This window comes from Eurosta solidaginis, chromosome 1, assembly GCF_040869045.1.
Source record: "Eurosta solidaginis isolate ZX-2024a chromosome 1, ASM4086904v1, whole genome shotgun sequence".
Classification (NCBI taxonomy): Eukaryota; Metazoa; Arthropoda; class Insecta; order Diptera; family Tephritidae; genus Eurosta; species Eurosta solidaginis.
The window spans coordinates 96,106,525-96,114,561 of record NC_090319.1 but is presented as its reverse complement, the minus strand read 5'-3'; the positions used below and the strand labels follow the sequence as shown (position 1 = coordinate 96,114,561).

The following is an 8,037-nucleotide window of genomic DNA, read 5'->3' as shown; positions in this document are numbered from 1 at the left end:
TTTTTATATTCAGTAAAATAAAATTTCAAAAGAATATATTTAAAGAGTAAAGTTCATCAGTTTCTTGTTTTGGTATTAGAAGCAGTGTATGTGCGAGAAGTCTACGCAATTAATATTGTGTGCTTTACTTAAGTTGCGCTAAAGCGTTTGGGCGATAACCTGCGTCAACTACGACGCAAGAATAAAGATGACCACGATGGTCATCTTACACTTTGTATGGAAAATTATCAAGAAGAAGCATTCAGTTGTTGGGATAACACCACCTCTACTGAATTCGCCTTGTTTTCGATACAACGCCTTTTACTACAACCCTACAAGACAGGTACCCGTTACCTAATCGATTACTTAATCGTTACCAATAACTTGGTCACCAATTATCGTCTTACGCCCCGATTCTAGTGTGGTAACAACATTCTTTACCACGGTAACGAAATCATGTGGAAACTTTTACACCCTTTTGGTATTCTATCCGCGAAAGTAGCCGGATAATTTTTTACCCACAAAAGTAGGTGGTTACATCGAAATAACCAAACAACAGCTGTTGTTTAGAAAAAGGCAAAACTGAAAAATAAAGAATTGTAAGCGCAAATAAGTAAAGATAATAGTAAAATAGTGTTGCCTCTTGCTATATATTATATATTTGTTTACATTATGTACTTTCACAGAATAAATTACAATATAACTACGTAAAATCTTATGCATGTATGTACATATATACACATCGTTTCGTTTATTTGTTAACCTCGTATCTACGAGTGACACATTTTCGGTAAAGCCATGGCGGAACCATACAAGGTGACTGCATGGTGACATACCTACAAACATAAATAAAAATTCCATGTACTTTGTTTTTGTAAATTCGATGGACGAATGTCAAAATCTAACTGCGCCGGAAGTTGATGTATCAAATCAAATAAAAAAGTTTATATTCAGCTGTCGCATGCTCCCATTTTGTATCGTTCCGCCATGGATAAAGCGAAGAAAACCAACTTTTAAATTTCGCCACAGACATTGGTGAGTTTTTCGATGATGACAGCGTTACCACTTTGGCCAGAAACGCGAATAAAAGAACTGGAAACGATTTTCGGTTACATAATGTTCTGGGGACTATTTTACCGGTAACGCTCAGAATCGGCCCGTTAATGACTTTTACATTGCTGTCGTGAAAAAGGTAACGCATGCGCTCTCTCAAAATAGTGTACGTGTGACTCGCTTTCTCGCTCTTACCTATTGTGTTTTCGACATTCCTTCTCGCTCGATGTTATTTACATTTTTAAGCTAAGGCCACACTGAGCTGCACTACACTGCGCTGCAGAATATTCTTCGCATGTATTCTTATGGAACAATTCACACCTAGCGGCAGCAGCACTGCGCGACGCGGCCATGAGCGGCAATGTTGATCAAATAGGCAAAAAAGTGAAGCGCCGCTGCCGCTACATGTCGAGCCGCTAAGTGTGCACGCACCTTTCAGTTACTTCATAAGGTATGCTTTCGTTATCGCTAACCAAAACATATGCAACAACAACACGGGTAACTGGCCTATCGGTTACCCGTACCGGTTACCTTCTGTCAATTCGCTTTTTATATGAATGAAACGCGTCCCTTTTGTTTAAATAATATTTAATTATGAATAAATTATGTATACAATGGTTTTTACAAATAATTTCCTTAATTTTCTAGTGAACCTTACATATGTGCATATTTATATGTACAAACTACATATGTAAAGACATAAACTCATTCGTAGTCGTGCCCTTTCTGAAACCATTTTCAATACGCGTTATTTATTTATTTATCAAATTAAACAATTATACAGACCAAATATACCGACACTTAAATCTCAGATGTAATACACGATATAAACAACATAAGCAGTCATCAATTTTAAAGTAATATTTAAACAGTATTGAATTAAACGCTTGACAATTTCAATTAAAAACTTAGAAGTAAGCAAAAGATAAAATGTTGGAAATGTGTTAAAATGTACTCATGAAGGAGCTAGTAAATAATAATTTATGAAATTGACAATAAAGCAAATTAATAGTAGATAAAATATATACAGAATAGAATTTATATAGAGTAAATTTGATTGCATACATAAAAAAAAATAATGATCACAACGCAATTTTGCAAACGAGTTTCAAGTAACTGGTACTTCAAATTTGAAACAGAGGGTTGAACAGTATATCACGGTTTAGCGTTCTTTGCTTCATTTCGAATTACAAATTTAATGTAGTTAAAAGGTATTTTTTAATACCAAGAAACGAGTCGCAGACGTCTAAATTTTTACAGTGTTTATTAAAATCACGACATAAGCAGTGAAGTGGGTCATGCATTTCATAATTCGACCTGCATGTAGCTACAAAAATTGATTGAAAATGTCTAGAAGGCCTAATAGGAACGTTAAACTTAATTTCACCAAGCAAAAATGGACTATTTATTGACCCTCTTATTAATTTAACAATAAATAAGACACCCAGCATCTCCCTGCGGCTCTGCAATGTAGGTAGCTGTATTAGTTTTAACCGGCTGCAATAGGGAGGAAGATTTTTAGAAGGATCCCATGGTGTTTTAAAGCGAAAAGCAAAAATTTTTTCTGGACCGATTCCAGCTTGTCAGAATGAACCTGATAACGCGGGTTCCAAATTATTGAAGCATATTCCAAAGTAGGTCTGACCAATGTGGTAAAAAGAGTTTTTGTAACGTATGGGTCATTAAATTCATTAGACCAACGTTTAACGAAAGCCAAAGTACCTTTCGCGCTATTCACGCAAGATTCAATATGAAGTTTAAAATCGAGTTTTGGGTCCATTGTAACGCCTAAATCAATAAAATTAGTAACTTGCTTGATTACATAGTCGCCAATAACATAATCATGGGATTGGAAGGGCTTCCTTGTAAAACACATGAACTTACATTTAGGTAGGTTTAGTGACATGGCGTTTACATTACACCAGTCACCAAGACTATTCAGATCAGCCTGAAGACATGCCCTATCCACGGGTGAGCGGATAGGCATTACAAGTTTGACATCATCAGCGTACATCAACGGCTTACAGCTCTTCAAAACACTAGGAAGGTCATTAATGAACAACAGGAACAAAACCGGACCAAGATGGCTGCCTTGGGGAACACCAGAAGTTACGTTTATGAACCGAGACCAACAATTATTAAATATAACTGTTTGTTTTCTTTCCCTCACATAAGAAGAAATCCAAGATAGAAGCAAAGGAGGAAATCCTAACCGATCAAGTTTGAATAAAAGTATAGAATGAGAAACTTTATCAAATGCCTTACTAAAATCAGTATAAATAACATCAACTTCACAATTAGTCTTAAAATTTTTGGATACAAAGGTTGTAAACTCGAGCAGGTTGGACACCGATTTACCCTTGCAAAAGCCGTGTTGTGAAAAGTCAATTAATGAAGATACTCTAAAAGCAATCTGTTTTGTGATAATCAATTCAAATAGCTTAGGAATATTGTTGAGTTTGGCTATTCCTCTATAATTTATAACCCACGTTCTGCTTCCATTTTTATGCAGTGGTATAATGAATGATTCTTTCCACTTCTTAGGGAATACCCCTTGCTTCAGGGACGCATTAAACAAACAGGTTAGAGGTCGATATAAGTATCGAGCACAAAATTTCAGCACTACCGACGGAATATGATCCGGACCACTAGAGTAAGAAATTTTTAGATTTTCCAGATGAGTTAAAACATCATCAGTACATATATATGAGACTGCCTGGGAATCCAGAGGAGACAATCTGAAAGGATAATTCGATGGCGGGTAATCATAGGTGTTTGAATAATTAGATTCGAAGAAATCCGCAAACATGTTAGCAATTTCGAAGCTATCGTTGGAAATCTGATCATTTAGCTTCATTGTAGAAGGAAACCCTTTTATCTTCCTTTTTGAATTAACGAAGCTGTAAAACGACTTAGGATTGACAAAAATTTGGCATTTAATCCTACTGATATAGTTCTTGTAACAAATTCTGTTCAATGTGTTATATTTGTGACGTAAAATTGAGTAGGCCGCATAGTCAGTCATTGATCCAGAAAGTTTGTAACGTTTGAATGAACGCGTCTTCTGGTTTTTCAGGCGTTTCAATTCTTTAGTGCTCCAAGCCGATGATGATATAGCAGTGGTTTCTGACGTAGGTATGCATTTTTTAAATATTCCGTATAATACATTATTAAAATGGGATATACTGTCATCAATATCCCCATCGTACTCAGGCCAATTTATTCTCGATACTTCGAGTATTACTTTAGACCAATTGGCTTTTCTTAACAGAAATCGGTGAGGGGTCTTTCGCACTACGTTGGAGGAACGCTCAGAAAAATTGTAAGATTCCATAAACATCGCGAGAGCAGGATGATACACATCTTCAGGCAGAGCAAGGGGCTCACATCGATTTACAAAACAATTTGAGTCGTCTGAGAAAATTAAATCCAAGCATTTACCGAATTTATTCTGAATGTTGTTAACTTGAAAAACTCCAACATCTGCAAACTCGTTTAGGAAATCATAGTCGATAGCACGAGAAGAAGTAGGGACTAGCTTCCCATCGATAAGACTCCATGACACACATGGAGCGGTGTGAAGTTAGCCCCCCCAACTAAAAATTTTTAATTTTTTAAAATGCTAATCGTTTGATAGTCGTTTGATAATGATTGATACGCTTCTATTTTCGTTTGATAGTTATTCGTTTGTTAGAAAAAAAAAATTTTAAATATCTATGTGAAGTTAGCCCCCCCAACTAAAAATTTTTAATTTTTTAAAACGCTAATCGTTTGATAGTTGTTTGATAATGATTGATACACTTCGATATTCGTTTGATAGTTATTCGTTTGTTAGAAAAACGAAATTTTTTAAAATATCTATGTGAAGTTAGCCCCCCCAACTAAAAATTTTTAATTTTTTAAAACGCTAATCGTTTCATAGTCGTTTGATAATGATTGATACACTTCGATATTCGTTTGATAGTTATTCGTTTGTTAGAAAAACGAAATTTTTTAAAATATCTATGTGAAGTTAGCCCACCCAACTAAAAATGTTTAATTTTTTAAAACGCTAATCGTTTGATAGTCGTTTGATAATGATTGATACACTTCGATATTCGTTTGATAGTTATTCGTTTGTTAGAAAAACGAAATTTTTTAAAATATCTATGTGAAGTTAGCCCCCCCCCCCAACTAAAAATTTTTAATTTTTTAAAACGCTAATCGTTTGATAGTCGTTTGATAATGATTGATACACTTCGATATTCGTTTGATAGTTATTCGTTTGTTAGAAAAACGAAATTTTTTAAAATATCTATGTGAAGTTAGCCCCCCCCAACTAAAAATTTTTAATTTTTTAAAACGCTAATCGTTTGATAGTCGTTTGATAATGATTGATACACTTCGATATTCGTTTGATAGTTATTCGTTTGTTAGAAAAACGACATTTTTTAAAATATCTATGTGAAGTTAGCCCCCCCAACTAAAAATTTTTAATTTTTTAAAACGCTAATCGTTTGATAGTCGTTTGATAATGATTGATACACTTCGGTATTCGTTTGATAGTTATCCGTTTGTTAGAAAAACGACATTTTTTAAAATATCTATGTGAAGTTAGCCCCCCAACTAAAAATTTTTAATATTTTAAAACGCTAATCGTTTGATAATGTTTGATACGCTTTTATATGCGTTTGATAGTTATTTGTTCGTTAAAAAAAATTTAAATATCTACATATGTCAAATTGCCCCCAGTTGATAATTTTTCAGGCTCTAGAGGCCTAGGAGCTCGAAGCGATGTCTATGTCATTCTCTGGTTGATAATACGTGATAATGCAACTGGCTGCACTCCCCTCGTTGCGGCTCTTAAGTTAGAAGGGCATACAAATTTTATGTCATTTTTATATATAGGAAGAAGATAAACATTAATTTCAGGGTACCTCTTATCCGTAGTTTTGATTATATCTGTTAAACGGCTTTAAATAAACCAAATAGTTTACTTTTATGTCATCAGCATCTTTATTTGATATCCATTTTGTACAATTACATAAAAAATTCAGGGGTCCCTAATATGGGTTTCGACACCATAGGCAATAATAATAAAAAAGACTTTAGCCGATTGTCATATCCAATAGGTATACAAAATTTCATGAGAATCGGTCCAGCTGTTTCGGAGGAGTATGGTAACGAAAATTGGGCCACGAGAATTTTATAAGGAGAGTTACATACATATGTACAAACTTACATACAGGTTCAATTAATAAAAGAGTGTTAAAAATATTAAAATTTCATGTGAAGTTAATCCCCCAATTGATAAGTTATAATTTTTTCAGGTTGGGTACATGTATGCATATTTTTCTGAGTTTTGGTATTTTTTCATAACGAATTTTGGTCCCAAAAATAAACGCGTTGTGGCAACAATATAATGGAGTAGAATTCAAAACTACATACATATATTAAAATTTAAACCTATATTTTTGCATTGATTGTTGTGCCGTTAACTTCAAGTGATAGCCACGTCGGCGCCGACGAAAATCAACATACTGTAGACCATTTAGTTGAATAATTAGGGCTGATCACATTCAACACGGCGTCTACAGACTACAACCACAATAAAGATAAGCTTGGCGACAACCGTAGCGAATGTCAGGGTCAAATAGATTATATTGCACAGAGTAGTGGGTGATGAAAGCAAGTCTTTTCTGTGACGTTGTAACCGTGTGCAACTCCAGAACTTCTAGGAAAGTGAGACCGCCCAAGGCAGGAACTGCACTGGAGGGATGACGCAAACTTATATATTCTGTAGTTGCAAACAGTGCACAACGGGACAGGTACTAAGAGATTGTGTCCACGACGTGCTTGTGTGTTTTTGCTGGAAAAGATAGGGGAAGATGGGGCGGGGGCTGATGCTCGGCATTGCTCCTGACTGTGCTACTATGATTGTAGTGATGGGTTGGAGCGGCCGTAAGAGTAGGAGGCGCCGATCGGCGCCAGCAACAGCGGGCAGTAGATATAGTATGCAAAGCAGGGTTGCTGCTGGAGTGTTGCACAGGTTGCTAAAAACAAGGAACAAAAAACACAAGGAAAGCTAGACGTCGAAAAGCTTCAATCACAACAGACTGCCAATGATTTCGCAACTCGACTCTCACACCTGCTCTCTGAGGGCACAACTCATCCTGAAGGAATACAGGAGCAGTGGGAGCATATCTCCAAAGCACTTCATACTGCCGCCGAGGAAAAAATTGGTTACCGGCGGCCACGAAAAAACAACTGGTATGATGAAGAATGCCGCGTTGCAACCGAAAGAAAGGACGCTGCCTACAGGGCTACGTTAAAAGCGAGCGCGACAAGAGGAGTGTGTGAACGCTATCGTGAGTTGAAAAGGGAAGCGAGACGCCTTTTCAGGAAGAAAAAAGCAGAAGCAGAAAGGCGTGAGTGCGAGGAGCTTGAGCTGCTAGCCACCAGGAATAACGCCCGAAAATTCTACCAAAAAATACGGCGACAGACGGAAGGTTTTAAGACCGGGGCAAACTCCTGTAGGAATGAAAACGGCGACCTTGTAACTGATGTACAGAGAGTGCTTAGATTATGGAGGGAACACTTCTCTGCTCTCCTAAATGGAGGCAGCAATTCACCGCGCAGAGATGAAGAACCCGATCCCGCAATCGATGATGATGGAATATATGTCCCCCCGCCCGATTATGACGAAGTTAGAATAGCAATAACCAGATTGAAAAACAACAAGGCCGTGGGCGCTGATGGATTTCCTGCGGAGCTATTCAAGTTCGGCGGCGAGGAGTTGGTAAGGCGCATGCAGCAGCTTCTTAGCAAAATATGGGCGGACGAAAGCATGCCCGACGGTTGGAATCTAAGTGTTCTTTGCCCAGTCCACAAGAAGGGGGATACTGCAAAATGCACCAACTATCGTGGAATCAGCCTTCTTAATATCGCATATAAGGTCCTTTCAAGTGTATTGTGCGAAAGATTGAAGCCCACCGTGAACCGGCTGATTGGACCTTATCAGTGCGG

At 36.9% G+C, this 8,037-nt stretch overlaps 1 long non-coding RNA gene across 2 annotated transcripts in view; it reads right to left on the bottom strand.

Annotated features, from left to right (window-relative positions):
- Positions 1 to 5,445: 5,445 nt before the first annotated feature.
- Positions 5,446 to 8,037, bottom strand: part of LOC137236529 (uncharacterized) — a 57,356-nt gene continuing 54,764 nt past the window's right edge. Inside the window, exons 7-8 of one of the 2 annotated variants that reach the window (XR_010948474.1) lie at positions 5,949 to 6,074; positions 5,446 to 5,873 (exon numbers count right to left, since the gene is read on the bottom strand). This is a non-coding gene — a long non-coding RNA (uncharacterized lncRNA). Of the gene's footprint in view, positions 6,075 to 8,037 lie in introns of both variants that reach the window. The other variant, XR_010948473.1, reaches the window with a different exon arrangement.